The following is a 19,715-nucleotide window of genomic DNA, read 5'->3' as shown; positions in this document are numbered from 1 at the left end:
ATAGAGACACACACAGCTGCTTGGACAGCACTGCCATGGCAGTGAGTGAAATTTACTTGCTTTATTGAATGTTGTCAAGTCTACTCTCAAGCAGGCAGCACAACATAAAGCATAGCTTTCATTTTATTTTGCTTTTTTTTCTCAAGTAAGAATATGATTTTCTTTGTGTTTTCCCCTCTACAGAGTACTGCCACCCTGCTGAGCTTCACATATTAAACAGAAATATTTGTGTAACGTGCTTATAGGTCTTCTGTTCTCATAGAATCTAATTCCAAGTTCTGGTTCCCAAAATTCATCATTATGATCATTTATTATGTCTTGAGGCAACACTTTCAAATGTGTGACTTCTAAATATTTATCCAACTATCGGGGGATGGATTTCCCAGGTGATGGCTGATTACAGTGGAGCTGGCTCACGTTATTGTGCTTTGCTTATTTTAGGTTCATCTGAAATTTTAAACAGCCTATCTTGCAATAATAAAGCTTTTATTACTTTTCACATCCTTTTCCTATTTATTTAATTTTATTCACAGCATCCCCACGTGGATGTTGAGAATTTTATGACAAAGGAAGAGAGAGGTCAGGAGCGACTGACTTGTTCAAAGTCTTATTGCTACTGGGACTAAAGATCAGATTTCTTGACTCCTAGGTCAATTTTCTAATTCTCACCTGATTGATTCCTGGGCTTTTACTTGTGCCTGATAAGGAACTTTATTTTTGACATCTTCTTTCAGACCACACCTCTTCCCCAACCTATGCACTAGTCATATACACACACGTTTGCACAGGCATGTGTCTGTACAGATGGATTCCCCTCCCCCCACACATACTTCCTTAAACCATGAAAATTTTAGCTCTTTACTCTGTCCTCAGAAAGTCTTCACTCTAGAATCAAGTGGAAATGAAGGCAGTTGGAGCAAAGGGAACAAACCTAGTGTGTGGGTGGGTTGAATCTCAGAAGTTTCCTAAGAAGTTTTAGCTGAGTCACTAAAATGCTGGTTCCAGCCCTGGCCAGTATTGCTCAGTGGTCAGAGTACTGGCCCGCGCACCAAAGGGTCACAGGTTCCATTCCCGGTCAAGGGCATGTACCTAGGTTGTAGGTTAGCTCTCCACCCCAGGTCAGGAGACGTATGGGAGGCAACCAGTCAATGTCTCTCTCATTTCCATGTTTCTCTCTCTCTCTCTCAAAGTATATGCACACTTTGAATAATTACAAAAATTGCTTTCATTTTCTCTGAAAGCAATGGGAAAAATATCCTCAGGTGAGGATTAACAAAAACAACAACAAAAATAAAGTGCTGGCTCCATTCCTGCTCCACTTTGACAGTATAAATGGACGTGAGCTATTTGAGCATAATTAGAGAGAATGAGAACCTGGTTTCAGATTATGTCATTCCTAATTGAGATAGTATTTATAGCAAGCAAACCGAGAGATTTTTATATTGAGAAAGTTTCCCCAATATTAACGACATGACTCACTGGGGACAGCCACACAGTCACTCCTACTCAATCATTAAGAAAGCCAAACAGTATAATACAATTTTTCATGCTGGTGATTCTCTTCATATAGCCATGGTGTGATAAAGGGTGATTCATCTCTTCTGTGACTCATTCATGGACCAAGGAGCCCCTTGTACTAGATGTAGTTCCTGCAGTGATCATATCGCTAATGCTCAGCTTTCTTTGTGGCAGTCAGTTCCCTGGCATATCAGTCCAACATGGTGGATGTGTAGAATAAGACATGGGTTGGACTCCCTGCCTGCTTCCATCTGGCCTACTAGTAAATATGCTGTAAGTGCTATCTACCTGGACTAGGAAAAATCTGGAATGGTGTCATCTGAGTGACTTAAGCACATGTTACTCCATTCATGAAAAGGATTTGTTCCACAAAGCCAAAGAATTACTGAGGGAGAGGGACATAGAGTCCCAATTATGGGGTAGTCATGAAACCTTCCCCCCAGTTTCAAGATACCTAATGAACATTTAAAAAGTTGTCATCATGGAAAATGCATAGGTTCTAGAGCCAAAGGACCAGGGTAACATCTATAACCACCCCCTTTATCTTTCTATGTAAAATGTGGGCAGCAATGTTTGCATTGTCACATATATATGGAATCCCCAAAAATGTATATGCACACTTTGAATAATTACAAAAGCAGTGTTTATTAAAATACATTTCATTTTCAAAATTGAACTATCAGCTATTAGTGTGTGTATACATTTTTTTGGGACACCCTGTATATACACACATTGCCTAATATATTGTGATGCCTGTTCTCATAGCTTCTTATCTTGTTGCTTCTCAATATATATATCGGGGTCCATCTCTTTATGGAGAGCCTAAAATCAGAGTAGAGAACTGGATGGACTCCTATTCTCTGCCTTTTACTGTTTATACCTTTCTAATGACCAGATAATTCAGCTGCAACAGATAGAATCTCTTTCAGCCTTGGATTAATCATAAAATAGTGCACTTTGTTCATTTTTCTCTGGGCTCCCTGCTGACCCACCTATTTGTTTGCACATGTCATTTCTCTATCATCTCTTATTAATATATTTTGTAACATTTCAGTTTCTTAGTTTATAAGACATTTACTCCAGTACACTTCTAGGTTGATTGCTTCCTGGTAGTGCATTAGAGGGAAGGGACATTGGGCTTTCAACAGCATGCTTCCTATAAGTCTCATTTCAGAATGAGTTGGTTCTGGAAAGATTACTTGATGCAGCAAGCCCTGTTGTCAGTGTGTCTGTTCTTTTGCACACCCATTACGGAAGATGATCTCCACCCTACAGGTCCCACCTGGTTCTCTCCATTGTGGCTGCTTTGGCACGCCTTGACCTGAATCTGGGCATCGGGTTTACAGTTGAGTTGCATACCTTGTCCGGTGACCAGTTTCCTGTTGTACACATTTAACAATTATGTCAGACAAAGCCTGGACTAAAGCTTGCCGACCCTGAAGGAAACCATTCCAAGAGTACATGAGAGGAAAGAGGTGGGCAGAGGAGGATAGAGCATATTTAATCCAAATTCCTGAAATAATTTAGCATTTTGTGACATGTTAGTAATGTTTCTAAATTACAGATGTCTTTATTTTTTAATAAATATTCTGCTAGAACCTCTTGGTGTTACTTTGTCAGAGGCTAAAGGTAGTGCAGTAAGTATAATACAATTTTATTATATTCTTTAATTTGGATTTCACTAATTAATGGACTGGAGGTGTTTGATCATTTCATCTGTCTAGTCATTGACTGGCTGCCACACTATGTTGACAGAAGGGTGAACCTCAAGAGTTCAGGATTGATTTTGGGGTCCTTTGTCTGCTCCATTGATCTATATACTGTTCTTATGCCAGTACCAGGCTATTTTGATTACAGTGGCCTTGTAGTATAGTTTGATATCAGGCATTGTGATACCTCCAACTTTGTTCTTTCTCAAGTTTGCTGAAGCTATTCTGGGTCTTTTTTAGTCCCATATAAATACTCAGAATATTTGTTCTAGAACTATGAAATATGCCATTGTTATTTTAATAGCATTGCATTGACTCTATAGATTGTTTTGGGTTGTGTGGATATTTTAATGGTGTTAATTCTTCCAATCCATGAATACAGTATATGTGTCTATTTATTTGTGTCTTCCTCAGTTTCTTTCTTCAATGTCCTATAATTTTCTGAGTACAGGTCTTTTATCTCCTTGCTTAAATTTATTTCTAGATACCTTATTCTTTTGATGCAATAGTAAATGGGACTGTTTTCTTAGTTTCTCTTTCTGATAGTTCATTATTGGTGTATAGAAAATCCACCAATTTCTGAATATTCATTTTATATCCTGTGACTTTGCTGAATTCATGTATTAGATCTAATAGTTTTCTGGTGGAGTCTTTAGGGTTTTCTATGTACAATATCATGTCTTCTGCAAATAATGACAATTTCACTTCCTCCTTCCCAATTTGTATGCCTTTTATTTCTTCTTCTTGTCTGATCACTGTGGCTAGGTCTTCCAGTACTGTGTTGAATAAGAGTGGTGAAAGTGGATATCCCTGTCTTGCTCCTGGTCTTGAGGGAAATGCTTATAGTTTTTGCTCATTGATGTTGGCTGTGAGTTTGTCATATATGGCCTTTATTATGTTGAGTTATGTTCCCTCTATTCCCATTTTGCTGGAAGATTTCATAATGAATGAGTACTGGATTTTATCAAATGCTTTTTCTGCATCTATTGATATGATCATTTGGGTTTCATTTTGTTTATGTGATATATCAAGTTTATTGATTTGAGGATATTATATCCCTGGACTAAATTGCACTTGGTCATGGTGTTTGATCTTTTTAAGCTATTGCTGGATCTCATTTGCTAATATTTTGTTGCATATTTTAAATCTATGTTCATCGGAGTTATTGGCCTATAATTGTCTTTCTTTGTAGTGTCTTTATCTGGTTTTGGAATTAGGATAATGTTGACTTGTAAAATGAGCTTGTTTTTATTGATCTTTTGTATTTTTTTAAGACTATTTTGTTTATTTTTGCCCTGATATTTATTATTTCCTTCCTTCTACTCATTTTGGGCTTTGTTTGTTGTATATTTTTTTCCAGTTCCTTTAGGTGTAAATTTAGATTGTTTATTTGAGTTTTTTCTTGTTTTCTAAGGTAGGCCTATAATGCTATAAGTTTCTCTTTTAGGACTACTTTCACTGTGCCCCATAGAATTTGGGTAGTTGTGTTCTTATTTTCACTTGTTTTAAGGTAACTTTTGATTTCTTCCTTGATCTCATTTAAACTCATTCATTGTTTAGTAACATGTTACTTAGCCTCCATGACTTTGTTTGTGTTTTCTGTTAGTATAATACACCATATTAATATAATAAAGGGAAAGGCCACATGATCACTTTGATAGATGCAAAAAACATTCAATAAAATCCAACACCCACCCATGATAAAAATTCTCAACAGCTATGAATAGAAAGGAATACCCTCAATCTGATAAAGGACATCTATGAAACACCTACACCTAACATCATAATGGTGAGAAACTGGATGCTTTACCCCTAAGATTGGGAGGGAAAGAGGGAAGGGAGGGAGGGAGGGAGGGAGGGAGGGAGGGAGGGATCAAAGGCATTCAGATTGGAGAAAAGGAAGTAAAGCTGTCTTTATTAACAGATGAAATGATTCTGTGTGTAGTATACCAGGGATTCTACAAATTACCTGAAATGGTTAATACGAAAATGATGAAATATGATGTTTTCATTCAAAAATGGCTGCAAAGACAGACATGAATTAATATGTGTAGTATTCTCATAATAATAGAAAACAGGTTTTAAAATGCTATATTTGCTATAATTAAATTGTGTAAAATTATGTATATTGAGCCTACACTGGAATGGAATGTTAACTGTATGGTTGATGAAATTATAGTTTACTTACCTTTTTAAAAATTTTATTACTGTTGTTATAAAATGAGTATGGCACTGTGAGAAAAATTTACAAATGGTATTGAAGACATTTAAATTTGAATAGAAAAGAAAGGATAAATAGATGGATAGGAGTTTTGTTTTATGGTTCAATTGACATTGATTAGGATATGGGGTTGAGAGAAAAGTCTTTGTTGGCATGAATTTCTGTCTGTCTCAGAATATGGTGATTCTATTTATAGAAAAAAAGTATAGATACAGAGAATAAATCTAGGAGCTACAGGCAAAGAAAGTGATTTATTTTGTTGTTGTTGTTGTTATGTTATTGAGCATGCACCTGAAATAAAGGTATTCAACTGATGTTGTTTCCCTTTTGGATATGTTGAGTCTGAAGTGCCAGTGTGATTTCCAAGCTGAGATACCCAAAGGTCAGAACAAAGGTAATAAGTCCATAGAAGTTTGGAAAGACGTTGGACTTAAAGTATAGATATGGGAATCACGTGCAGTGGGTGCGAGAGAAGGAGGAAAAGTCATTGCACTTGATGATCAGGCAACACTGTGACACGTGAGAGAGCAGATGAAATCGGTGATGGATGCCAGATGTCAAAGGGTAGAAGGCTAAGTAGAGGGGAGGCAGACAGCCAGCTTAACTGTCCGTTTGAGATGTTTGGCAATGAATGGAAGGAGAGAATGAGAGAAAACTCATGTTAGAAGCAAGACTATAGAAATAATTTGTTAAAGAGGTTTTTTTTTAGTGTGTGTGTGTGTGTGTGTGTGTGTGTGTGTGTGTGTGTTTTAAGATTCGAGGCTGAAGTTTTCCTGTTGCTTGAAGGACCACCAAGACTCCAAGACTCATTACTGCTGTGGATGCTGTGTAGCCCTCCTTGACTTCAATGCAGACTTGCCTGGCAGATATAGACCTTTACCAGTGAAGCAAACAAAATTTCATTGTGTTTGTAACTGAAATGATTGTTGCCCTGATGATAATTTTCTACTGCAGTGAGAAAAGAATTGTTAAAATCAATTTCTCATTTACTGCCTCTTACAATGACTGTCTACATTAGAAAACAAACTAGGTTGCCAATTTTGACAGTTTCTTTGTTAAAAGCAGAGCTTTATCTTCTCTTTCCTCCCAGTGTAGAAATAAGCCTTTTTATTTAAAGTTCCTTTAGGACACCTGAAAATTATTAAAGCGATGGAGAGGTTTCCAGATGAGGACTGACAAAAAGATTAAAACTCTTTAGGCTGAAATTACAAAGATGGAGTGGGACAGAATTGGTGTCTAATTGACAAAAGCTACGAAGAAATACAATCTGGTCTGCAAGTCGCAGACACTGAAAATGGTACTATCCACATGATAATATCCACCGCACTGGCTGGTTGCTAGTATTAGGAGGTACTGCATATAAAAATGCCTCAAAATCTATCAAGCGCTATTCAAATGTATGATGTTATTGGAAAAATCCTAGGAAAAACTGCTTTATATTTGGGTAGGGAGCATGAGCCACCGGAGTGTAAACAGTGTGCCTACATAAGATCACGGGCATTTGCACACAGTGGATTTTGAAGGACCAGTGGGTCTTTTCTGTACCTTCCCTTAACCTTAAAGGTGAACTAGGCCCAGTGTGTCTCTCAGTATATAGCATTTTTAAAGCTCCTTTAAGTTCTAAAATAACATATACTAGAAAATAACTATAAAAGCATATAAATACTTAACAACTCTTCAAAAGTAAAAAATACCCTGGTTTATAGAGTGTACTGATTTCCATGTGTAAATGCTTCCTCCAGGGCTGACTTCAGGCTACCAGCAGGAGGCACTGAATGTCATTTGGGAAGAGAGACACAGTAGCACATCAATTGTGTAATGTTTCACCACCCCAACACACTAGAAGTAATAACCTTAACAGCATGGAGTAAAATAGAAAGTAATGTTCTTTGAATATTTATTACTTTGATTTTAATGTAATTTATTTCATTTTAAGTTTATGTAATTTTATTTGAATAATGGCTGTGTTTTAACAAACAGCTCTCAGAATTGCTGAAAATTTAACAATTACCCACTTGAGCTGGTGTGAGCTTATTCCAGTATGCCATGATCTGACTCACTTATGGGTCACAGAAGAACTACTAGTATCAGAAAATATTTAGGCCTATAAGATGATGAAAATACTACATCTGAAAACCTTTAGGATGAAGCTATTACTTAGATGGCAATTTAAAATATTAGATGCTTCTATTAGTAAAGCAGAAAGATTAAAAAATGAGATAGGCACTTAATTTAAGGTAGTGAAAAACGGAATAAATCTTTAAACAGCAGCAGGAAGATAATAAGGATAAAAACAAACATATTAAAAAAAGACAAAGACAAGATCATCAATGTCAAAAGTTGGTTCTTTGAAGAGATTCCCCAAACTGACAAAACTTGGCTGAGATTAATCCAGAAAAATAAGAGGAGGCACAAACAAAAGCAAAGATCAGGCTTGTCTACAGATATACTAGAGACTTAGAGAGGAGTAAGAGAAAATGAAAGGCTTATCGCAGGATGTTTGAAAGTAGGAATAAAGGTACGAAGGAGCTGAGTGGGCTTTGTGGCTGGAGGTGAGTAGGACAGTACAGCCCTGCAGAGTGATAGGTCCTTAGATATGGCCCTGGATTGGGTTCTGGGGGAGAGAGGCTACGGAGAGACAAGGAGGAAGACCAAGGCAACAGTGTATGGCATATAGCGGATTTCATTTAGGAAGACGCAGAGGAGGTGGCCAGAGTTCAGTGAGGGAGTTTCTCTGCTTGTACTGTGCTGTTTCAACTTTTCCCTGAACAGCCTAACTCTTTTCTTGTACCATAACTCCCGATAGTTACAATCATGCTTTGACAGTTTAATAAAATTACACCATTACAGAGAAAGCATAAGCTACCAGATTTTATCCCATTACCAGTCTGTTTTTCCATGCCTGCGAAAGCTTTTCCCATGCACCCCTAGATCTGTGACCAGCAGAATATCTGTAAAGAAACTGCTTCTGCCAGGCATCTAAACGACCCGGTTACTAGAAGAGGTCACAGCAGCCCTGCCCTGCTACATAAATTTACCTGTATAGCAGGTGCAAATGCCCTCAAAGCATCGAGAACATTCTCCGAGACATACGTGAACATAGGTGTCTCCATTTCACTTTTTCCACTGGATCCTGTGCTTTACAAACCCCATCCGTACTTTCTTTTGTGTGGCTTTCAGTTTTCCCGGATGCACACAGGCTTCTTCCCCTTTTCACATGACACATTTCACATTGTATAGGGGTCTGCCCTCATGGGGTTTCTGTACCCCGGACCCCCGATGTGCTGTTTCAGTCTCCATAGCTTCTCACTGCATGTTTAGGCTGAGGCTGTGTGGGAGAACTCCCCCACCTCTCATTAAAAATGGCTCTTTACCCATTTAGTCAATTTATGCTCTTGATAGCACTTTACACATTCAGATATTATCATGTGAAATTTTTATTTTTGGCCTGTTTTTTTCTCTCTCCCACTGGAATGTAAGTTTCATGAAGGTAGAACTTGTCTTATTTGCACAGCGCTGCTCAGTGCCTGGCAAATGCTGGCTAATGGGGGCCACTCAATAAGCAGACCTCTCAAACTAGCCTTTGTCAGCTGTTTGTACATTCTGATTGAAATGAAGACAGAAATACCTACTTCGTGGAGGTATAGTGAAGATAAAATGGGATGATGCATGTAAAGCACTTAGCACAGTATTTGGCACCCTAGTTATTAGTCGTCATCGGTGGCAACTAGTATGAGGAACTGGACCCATTCTGGGGCCCCTAGTTCAGGGCCTGCCCTTGAGAGGAATGGACTGAGAAGTGAGGAAATCAGCTGTCAGCTTCCCACTTGCCCTCCCCGCTGCTGCGCAGTAGGTGGCGCTCTAGAGGAAGACCAACAAGGGCTTCATTGTTATCTGGAGCTAGGACACCTGCCCAAGGGGAACGAACTTGCCTCCTACTTACACATCTGTTTTTGTTCTTGTTCCCCTGTGTCTGTATGGCTTTATCATTTCCTCCTCACTAACTTCTGTTTTCAGTGTACTGTGTTTGATTAAAGCAGGCTTCACACGGTTGGTTCACCATTCTTCCTTTTAAAAAGCCTTTCTGTTACCCTCCCCCCCACCCCGCCCCCGCTCCTGTGTCCAACCAATTGATTCATAGCGTCTTTATATAATGTTATCTCATAATGTTGTTGCTAAGGCCTGTAATTGGATGAGTGGCTCTGTGCACAGAATATAATTACTTTTGCAGCAGCTTGGAACGTGCCAAAATAATGACCAGATAAACAGTTATAATAGGTGATATGGCTAATTGTGGCAGAGAGCACTGTTCATATCATTACCAAAATCAACAGCAGGAACCTGGACCACCTGCTAGTGCACCCCGTTCATTGACTGGGTTCTCTTCTCACCACTTACTCAACTAGCATCCGTGAATTCTTGTTGTGGGTGCAGTGCTCTGGGAGATGTTGTGGGAGGTGGAAAAGTAGCAGAAGGCATGGTGGGTCATGACCTTGATCTTGCTATCGTGGTGGGAGAGAGCATATATTGGATGTAACAACTGGGAACAGTGTAAAAAAATGTATATTCAAATTACTTAATAAAATAGAAGAGTGGTCTATTTGGACTGTGGTCACTTAGGGAAGCTTCCTCGGAGAAGGTGAGACTAGAGTTTGGCCTTGAGGAAATAGGTTGGATTTGGGCTTTCAGCGTTAACACATTAGAAAGGAACCTGAAATGCCACAGCTGACAAATCAGCAAGGCGTGTGCTGGAGTCTCCAAGGAGACGGAGCTATGGGTGTGGTTCCTCTTAGCGCCAGGCACAGGGCCAAGTAGGTTCTGGGGATTTGGTGTTGAAATTGAGGCAGTCCCTGCCCTCAAGAAGCCAACAGTTATTTATATATGGGATAGCAAAGGGACAGGTAAGCTGGCCTTGATACTGTGCAGTGGTATACACACCTGCTGGGTGTTTGGCAGCAGGCCATCTTGGCTGTGAGCTAGAGAAAAGTCTTAAAATGAAGGATAAGTAGGGAGTTGGCCAGGTGAAAAGGGGGAAGAGGAGGACAGTGGGAGGAGACATCAGTTCAGGCAGGGGAACCAGACTATATGAAAAACAGGCCATGAGACAGGCCTGCGTGTGTGAGGAGCTCAGGTAGTGCAGTGCATCTGGAGCGTAGGTGTGTGAGAAGGTGGGGAGAGGGAAGGCAGGAGGAACAGGTAGGGGCCAGTCACAGGGCCTGTGTGCCCCACTGAAGAGCAAGGACTGCATCATGAGGCATTGAAGAGCCCGGGCATCAGAGGAGCACAATCAGAATTGTCCGTTAGAGTAATTGAGTCGCCATATGCAGAAGAGATTGGATGGGGTGAGCTTGGAGGTAGGGCCAGTTAGGGCAGTTGGGGCAGCAATCCACGTGAGAGGTGACCGTATCGGTGCAGATGAGCAAGTTGGACTTGTTCCAGAAACAAATAGAGGCAAAATTCATAGGACTCCATGCTTGCCTATAGTTGGGGGGTGAGAGAGAAGGAGGAACCAAATCAAAGATGACATCCAGATTTCTGGAATGGGTGTTCTTTTGTCTGTTAGATTTTATTCTAAAAGAATCTGTCCAGTGGAAGGATTATTGAGACAAAGGATATGAACCTTTGAAGACTGTTGACATACTTTGGAGGTAGTACATTCCCAAAGTGACAGTCAGTTTACTTACAATACCAACAAGTGGGTTTTTGAGCGGGAGAGTAATTTGATAAAAATAGTGTAAAGGGATAGAAATGGGCAGATAGGTCAGATTCGGTCAGAGAGCCCTGGCTGGCTGGAATCTAGGCTGAGGACAAGGTAGGGTATTAGCCATAGTCGTGCTCCTCCCAGTAGCTGATCACTGGTTTGTTCATTCATTCAGGAATCTATTACTGAGTGCCAGCTGTGTGCTAGGACTTGCCTGGATGCCTCAGGGACATGTCTCCGTGAAAGAAACTTGTCCTTTGGCTTAGAGAGGGTTTATAGATGTAGTAGGAGATCAAGACACACAGCCATCACATTCATAGAGCGTGATGAATGTGATAATAATGGCACAAAATGCTGTGGGAATTCAATGAGAAGAGACCAATTATTGGGGGGGTGGGGCAGAGGAAGAGGTGGATTCAGACCAGGCTTCATTGCAGAGATCTGTTCTGAACTGGTTTTTAAGGGGTGGACAGGTGGGTGGGAAGAGTCCAGGTGGAGAATAAAACACACTTGGGGCCACACTGCCTCCTATTTATTGTGCAAGCCGTCTTCGGGGCTGCGGGTGATGCTCCAGAGAAGGCAGCGTAGTGTATTTCTGCATCTAACCCTGGGTGAGTAACCCAGGAGTTTCTGAAACCAGGAGTGTCTCAGTGACTGTCCACTTCGCAAACCAGTGCCCTAGTTTTCCTGGCCGAATGAAGCAAAAGGAAGAGGATTTCTGATTCTGAAACATGGTGTTGCCTCCAGGCTTTCACTAGGGAGGGGCTGGGCACCTTGTCTCCCGAGGCAGGCAGATGTGCTCCCAGGCCTCCCGGTCAGACCCCATATCTAGGGGCTGTTTTCTGGCCCGTGCTCTCTAATTCCCCACCCCCACCCCAAACCCCCAAAGTACACGTGCCTCAGGCCACCAGGACCTGTTCCCAGACCAGTGGAAGACATAAAGTCTGGCCTTTATGGTGCGATTCATCTAAGACAGTGGTCGGCAAACTCATTAGTCAACAGAGCAGCAAACAGCGGCTTGGGAGCCGCATATGGCTCGTGAGCCGCAGTTTGCCAACCAGTGCTCTAAGACATTTTCAATTATTTCATGAAAACCATGGGATAATATTCCTGGGAAAGTTAAGCGCTGGTGGATGCACGTCAGTCATCATTCAGTCCATGGTTGTGGAGAGCCTGCGGCACTGTCCCAGGTGCTGAGGATATAGCTGGGTTTACATGTTCGTGTGAGGGGCAGTCAGCAAGCAAATGGGAAGCCTGTCGTATGTTGACTGTAAAGCCTATTCATGCTCTGGGGGAAAGTGAAACAGGTGGGGTGTGTTGGGCTGGCAGTTGCGATGGTGAATGGGTGTGGAGGAAGGCCTGGTGTGAGAAGCTGACATTTGAGAAATGACTCCAAGGAGGTGGGTAAGCGAGGGATATGGGGATATTGGGGATATTGGTGTACAAGTGTTCCAGGCAGAGGAAAAGCAAGTGCAAAGGCCCTGAGCTGGAACCTACCTGCCATGTCTGAGGGAAGAGAGTGAGTGGGGGCAACAGTAGGAAATGAGGCTGGCGACGCCCTGAAGTGAGAGAGAGAGAGAGAGAGAGAGAGAGAGAGAGAGAGAGAGAGAAGTGCAGAATGCGTGGGCCTCTTTGGCAAGTACAAGACTTCAGCTGTTACCCTCCGAGGAAGCCACTGGAAGGTTCATTTATTACAACTATTGCTTTTCTCGTCCCTGCTCTGGCCTCCTAGCCATCCTGGTCCAGACGGCCTGGGTTTGAATCCCCCTGTGGCAACTCACTTTGTCTTCTTGGACAAGTTACTTAACCTTTCTGTGCCTCCACTTCCTTCTCTGCAAAATGGGGGTAACAGTAACTCCTACCTTATAGGAATTAGGAGAATTAAATGAGGTCATGCTTGTAACAGGCAGTGCCTGCCACCTGTTAAATGCTGTGTAAGAGTTGGTTAAAAACAAAATTGTTAAAAAACACTGCAGCCTGGGGACTCAGTGTTCAGAGCAGCATTATTCATGATAGTCAACAGGTGGAAACATCTCTGGAGCCTGTCAGCAGGTGAATGGGTAAACAAAATGTGGTGTGTACACACAATGGAACATTATTCATCCTTACAAAGACCGGAATTCTGACACGTGCTACAACAAGTCCTGGAAACATTATGCTAAGTGGGAAAAAGCCAGACAGACACGGAAGAACAAATACTGTATGATTCCACTTGGAGGAGGAGGAGTTAAATTCACAGAGACAGAAGTAGGTTAGAGGTTGCCAGGGCTGGGAGTGGGGAGTGGGGCACCTGTGGTTCATAGTACAGTGAGACCTCCCTGCACCTTCGTTTCCTTATCGGTAAGAGGAGGAGTGTGGGCTTCATGATCCCTGGGTTCCCTCCTGATCCAAAGTTCTATGATCCCAGGACTCCTGCGCCCAACCTTATGTCCTCAGCCCTCCATTTAGATCTGGGCCATTAGTTATCCCACCCCTTGGCAGCTTCCACTGGCCATCTGCTTTCTGGTCCACAAATCTGGGATTGGGTCCTAGTATCACCAGGAAGGGATTTAAATGAATGTCTATAAATGCATCATGACTTCCAAAGCCATTTCTAAATAATACCACCAGCACTCACCCGTAGTGCTTTTTTGATTTTAACTTTCCAAAACATGTCCCTATGAATTCTTTTTGCTGCAGCCTCACTATAGTCTCTGAACCAGGTGAGACGTACGGAGTGACCCCAGCTTGGCCACTGGCTTTTGGGGTCAATCTCTTCCTCAATCTGGCATCAGTGGCTTTGCCTGGCGTGGGACTTAAAATCCAGGCAGTCTTTTATGCCCAATCTTGTTTCACCTTTGAGGTGAAGTGATTGGAATAAAGAACTGTCCCTGGTCCTGGTTAAGTGTGGGAAACTCAGATCTACAGATTCCCCACGGACCATACACAGGTGCTGCCTGGGATGCCATCCTGCCTGTCTGCAGGCCATGTTTCAAGAGCCAAGAGTTTCCAATTGGCACAAATACTGTAGAGTCTAAATCTAAGCTTTTTCTTGGTAATAGTTTTTATGCGATGGAAGGAGCGCCATCTTTATATTCTACCGCTGCTTTTGTTTCTTCTTTTTCCTTTAAAAAAATGTTTTTATTGGTTTCAGAGAGAAGAAAGGAGAGGGAGAGCTAGAAACATCAATGATGATAGAGAATCATTGATTGGCTGCCTCCTGCACACCCCCTATTGGGGATTGAGCTCGCAACCCAGGCATGTGCCCTGACTGGGAATGGAACCCTGACCTCCTGGTTCATGGGACAACGCTCAACCGCTTAGCCACACCAGCGGGCTGTTTCTTCCTTTATTATCCTGCTACTTGCTATAGATGAACACGGCCTACTCGCTGCTTGAAGAGTGTTGCCCATCAGTAGATGAGTAGATTAAAAAAGCCGTGATTCATGATGGAATACTTACTATCAGGCCATTTAAAAAAAAAAAAAAAAGGAAATCGTAACTCTTTGCAATAGCATGGATGGGTCTGGAGATTATTATGCTAAGTGAAATAAGCCAGTCAGAGGAAGACAAATACCACATGATCTCACTAATATGTGGAATCCAATGAACAAAATAAACTGACAAACAAAATAGAAACAGAGGCATGGATACATGGAACCGACTGACAGCTGTCAGAGGGGAGCGGGGGTTGGGGGCCTGGATGAAAGAAGGTGAAGGAATTAAGCAAAAAACATATGCATAACACATAGACACAGACAACAGTTAGCTTGAGGGAAAGGGGATGGGGGTAGATGGAGGTGGGCAAGGGGGAGAAATGGAGAAGAAAGAGACTTCGCTTGGGGTGGTAGGTACCTGATGCAGTGTGCAGATGATGTTTCGTTGAAACCTGTATGATGTTGTGAGCCAATGTGACCCCAAGAAATTCAATTAAAAAAAATAATGTGGGAGTCATCCATCTTTCTACTATTGTCAGGTTGGCTTTGGAGGAGCGAAGTGAATGGGGGACACAGGAGACTGCTTTGTGTCTGGAGCAGCCACAAAAGAGTTCAGTCTCATTGCTTGTTTTTAAAAATCTGATTGCAGTCAACACACAATTTATCATCCTCCATGGCTGCTTGTCCATCAGTTAATTTATAAAAAATCCACATGTTCATATAAAATGTGGAGAATTATACCAGATACTCTAGAGGATAGTTATAAGAAGTAAGTGAGTTAACGCAGACAAGACTAAGTTAGGACTGCTTGGCATGTGGCAAGGGCTTCATAAGTCATTGTTGCTATTACTTAGCAGGATGGCATTGATACCTCGGGGTCCATATACCACTTTTCCATTAAAGTAAACTTCCAAGTGGCATGTTTGCTATTTTAGTAATTTCTCATTTCTATAGTCAGAGAAGCGCTAAGATCTTTTAAAGCCAGTTTAGAAATACAAATACTGCCTTAGCTGGTTTTGCTCAGTGGATACAGCGTCGGCCTGCGGACTGAAAGGTCCCAGGTTCGATTCCGGTGAAGGGCATGTACCTTGGTTGCGGGCACATCCCCAGTAGGAGGTGTGCAAGAAGCGGCTGATCGATGTTTCTCTTCCATTGATGTTTCTAACTCTCTATCCCTCTTCCTTCCTCTCTGTAAAAAACCAATAAAATATATTTAAAAAAATACAAATACCGAGGGGTGCATTGTATTCTATTTGTTTTCATTATTCCCGGCATCCTTGGCCTTCCATGTTCTTATCAGCGGAGGTTGACTTTGTCCTACCCCTAGGGTCCACCTGTCCAGAAGCGCAAGGCGAGTTCCTGCCCCCTTTCCTTCAGCTTACACAGCTATTTTGGTGGAAAACCCTTAATTGCTTCTTGACTTTTCAGAGAGAGGGCATCCTCCCTCCTCATTATTAATGGTCACCTGGAGGTGACTTCTTTCTGACATTTCAGAATGTTTCCTTTTGACTGAAGGCAAAAAATCTCTCCCTCCCTCCCTCTTGTCTGGATTTTTGCAGCTGGAGGAGAACAAGTTGACTACTTCTGATGTAACAGTTAATACTTTTATGACATTAACCCTAGGTAAATGCATTTTCTCCACATCGCAGGTGAGGAAATGAGGCTCAGAGAGGTTCGTAGGGCCACAGAGCTGGTTGGAGCATGTGCCAGAGGCAGGGCCTGGCTCCGACTGACAATTTCTTTTCTCCATGGCTTCTCTTCTTCCCAAAATTTGTGGTTACAGAATGGCAACTATCCTTACTTCTGCCCGCTTCCAGAAAGTTTAGAAGTATATTTACCAGAAGCCTCTTAAAGGAGCCATAATTTTGCCTTAGGACATTCCTGCAGGGACTGATCCTCGGAGGGCCAGGTGGCAGTAGAGGGGAACTCTGTGCATGACAGTTGCTTCCTGGAATGGAAGCATCTAAAATGATAAGTGTCCTCCTCACCACTCACTCACTGCTCAGGCTAAAGGAGAAATAGCCCTCAAGGGCTTTAAATCTCTCTGTGAAGATGGGACAGAGTTAGACCAAGAGCAGTATTACAGATGAAGACCTGACCCTCCTTCTAGCTGGAAGAAGGTCCTTGTTGTCTTAAATTTAGGAATTCCTGAAGTTATGGTCATGCTCTTTCTAGAGTATTCTGATCCCCCCGTCTGTCTCTCCTGCCCCTTTCCCAATGCCTTATGCATTCATCTAGTAGCCCAGACACCTGGGGGTGTCCTGGGGCTAAGCACAACCCTGGCTGCCCAGGGACCCTGTGGTCCCTCAGAAGTGTTCCCAGTGGCTTGCCGGGCTCTTGTTCATGCTCTGTCCCTATGGCTTTCATTTGCCCAGCGCAGGAGAGCTAGTCCTGGGCACCAATACTTCGCACCTTTCCCCATTCTCACAGGTATAACCCAGGTGTCTGCGTTTTGCTATGCCAGCCTCCCCAAATTCTGGGAACCTTTCACACATCCAAACCAGCTCCTTGAGCCTTCCCTGCTTGCCAACCTGGTGTAGGCCCCAAGGCCACACCACAAATTCCTGGTACTTGCCTGGTCAGGAGGTTACCCTTGTGGGCAATTCCTTGTAGTTTCTAGGGACTTCTACCTTCTGAGTTGAAGACTGGTTTGGGGTGAGGATGAGCCTGAAGTGGATTATGTTTGGGGAAGGAGGGAGTGTGTCTTTTAAAGCCAAATTAGATTGCATAGGGAAAGATCTGTGTCTCTCTTGTTCATTAACTAGAGAGCGTTACCACGGGTCGGGAGGCCCCAGTTGTGTTCTCAAAGCTGAGGTGATGCTTTTACAATGTCAGCACTGGTTCCGATCTGGAGCTCTGGCCAGGCAGTGATAAGTGGGGCCCGATGTTCTTGTCAGGTCCCAGTACTGAACACTCCTACAGACACCCGCAGGAAAACCATTGCGGTTTTTAGCTACACTAGACCCTGTCATGCTCTTGTCTCTGAGAATTTAATGAAATTAGCCTAAAGCAAATGAAGGGCATGGCTAAGGCGACATCAGTGTCAGAGCTGCAGGCGCAAGATGACTCCATGCTTCCTTCAATATGAGGCGCAGTTCCCTCTAGGCTACGCGGACTCCTTTCAGTTCCCGGGAAGAAGACAACCTGAGATTAGGGTTCTGAGAAAGACAGAGACGTGGCAGGATAAAACCAGGTTTTCTCTTCTGTATCCTTTGGTTTTTACTTGGCTAATGATACAATTTCATTTTCAGCGCCTCTAGGAAGCAGAAGAGCCTGATGGTATATTATCCTAACCAAAGACACAGTTTATTTCATGGTTGGAATTGTAAACCAAAAAGAAAGGGGATGGTTTTAAGCACTATTTCTAAACTTCCTTCAATGATGGTTTTCTACGGAGACTGCAGATGTGCCTTTTGGATATATTATTAGACAAATGGAAGTTTGCAAGCTATCCCTCATACTCGGCAACCACATCCTTTCCCTGAATATGGTCAACAGACCTGTTAAATGAACTAGAAAAGAATTCCCTTTATGCACAGCCACAGGCCTTGTGCTAAGTCAGACTTTATAGCGGCGGCTCAGCTGTGTTCTGCCTCTGCATTGCATCCATCTGCACGCTCTTGTTTTTCTGTGGCCTGATTGTAGGTAAGGGGAGGGCAGGCGACTGCATTTTCCTTGTTTTCTATCACTGGTAGCTCTTGGTTATGTCTTCCTGTACTAAGTTTTCAGGAAATGATTGCTGAATTGAATTAAACAAGCCTAAAGTAAAATCTTAAAGCAACAGAAGGGCAATGTGGCTCAGTTGGTTGGAGCATCATCTCATGCACTGAAGGGTTGCGGGTTTGATTCCTAGTCAGAGCACATTACCCAGGTTTCAGGTTTGAGCCCCAGTCAGGCACGTATGGGAAGCAACTGATCGATGTTTCCCTCTCACATTGATGTTTCTTTCTCTCTCTCTCTCTCTCCTTCCCTCTCTTTTTCTAAAGTCAATCTTAAATAAAAGTACTTATCAGCTAAAAAGAAAAGAAAGAAAATTACATTCAAGCTTCAGTGAGCAACTTTCAATAAGATCTCGTTAGCCTGTTTATTCCATTGTGCAATTGAAATGGATCTGCAGTTCTCAGAGTGGTGGGGCCAGCATGGAACATTTACTTGTGAAGTCATCTCTGTTTCAAAGGCAACAGGCAAACCAAGCTCTGTTAACAAAGTATTAAATTCTTCTAACAGAACACTGGATTTCCTATTGCCTCATCTCCTCCTTGTGAGTCAGTCTCAGAGGGAAGTATGTGAAGGAGGCCTTTAGCCGGAGGAGGATGCAGGAGAAGAGTAATCATGAGCAATGTGAGGCTGAAAGTCATTAAAAACAAAAAGTTTACCTGCAGAATTTGCTATGGATGCCATCAGGTCACCCACAGACCTAGAAGCCTGGAGGAACTATTCAAGGACCTGAAAGACCCAGCAGTTCTTTTGAATAACACATTGTCACCAGCCTGTGATAGTTGTCATTTCCATGCCTATAGCAGAAAAAAAAAAAAAAAAGAGCAGAAATGGTTGAATCTGGCTAGTTGAGAAAGCAAGATACAGCCCAACTTAACGGAATGATTTGTTTAGTCTGGATGAATAGGTAACACTCAGTAATACACAATGATTCTGATAATTACCAAATGTCCTTTCCATTTGAATTGATTCAGTATCACAACAACTGAGGTTATTTAGATGCAGAAGGCTTCCTTCCAGTCATAGTTGTTGGCCTTCCAGTGATGAGCTCCCCAGCACAGGTTCTTACCATCCCTTCATCTGTGTTGACTCAACTTGAAATTCTTGGTTCTTCATAATTTTAATGTTGTCATAAAAAACCCCCTGGAACCAGTTGGAATGTGAGAGAGGTTTTCGCATACAAGAAGTCCCTGGGAAAATGTAATTCTCTACCATACGGTGCTATCGTGTTTTTACACTAAAATAAATAAAAACACTTTGGAGAATTCTGTTTTATTTATTGCATATACTGAACTTCAGGCAGTTAAGAAAAAAACACACAAATGAAGAGCTTGAAATGCTTTTAAACAGCTGGAATTCCAGCTGTTAATGCAATAAGAGAGAACTTATGCAAGACCATGTAATAGAATATCAGTGTGCACACAGATAAATAA

At 42.2% G+C, this 19,715-nt stretch overlaps 1 protein-coding gene across 2 annotated transcripts in view; it reads left to right on the top strand.

Annotated features, from left to right (window-relative positions):
* Window positions 1-19,715, top strand: part of KCNH1 (potassium voltage-gated channel subfamily H member 1) — a 260,944-nt gene that overhangs the window by 74,704 nt on the left and 166,525 nt on the right. The gene's annotated exons all lie outside the window — the stretch shown is intronic.

The sequence above is a fragment of the Plecotus auritus genome (assembly GCF_963455305.1).
Source record: "Plecotus auritus genome assembly, chromosome: 12".
In the NCBI taxonomy this organism is placed as follows: Eukaryota; Metazoa; Chordata; class Mammalia; order Chiroptera; family Vespertilionidae; genus Plecotus; species Plecotus auritus.
Note: the sequence above shows the minus strand (reverse complement) of the source record. Positions and strands in the feature narration are given on the sequence as shown.